Here is a 206-nt window from a genome sequence, read left to right as displayed (position 1 = left end):
GCTAAGGCACCCCAGCGCCCCGGGGACAGAGGCTCCTGTGCCCCGGGCTCTCCCAGGCCTCGCCCTGCGCACCTGCTCACCTGTGTCCTCTATCACAGCCTCTGTCACACAGTGAGCACCGTGTGTCCAGGGCGAGGGGCTCTGGGCTCTCACCCTCGAGACCCAGGACAGCCCAGAAGGCCGGCCAGCCTCCTGACCTCTCTTCT

This window comes from Myotis daubentonii, chromosome 15, assembly GCF_963259705.1.
Source record: "Myotis daubentonii chromosome 15, mMyoDau2.1, whole genome shotgun sequence".
Taxonomy (NCBI): Eukaryota; Metazoa; Chordata; class Mammalia; order Chiroptera; family Vespertilionidae; genus Myotis; species Myotis daubentonii.
This window is presented reverse-complemented; position numbering follows the sequence as displayed.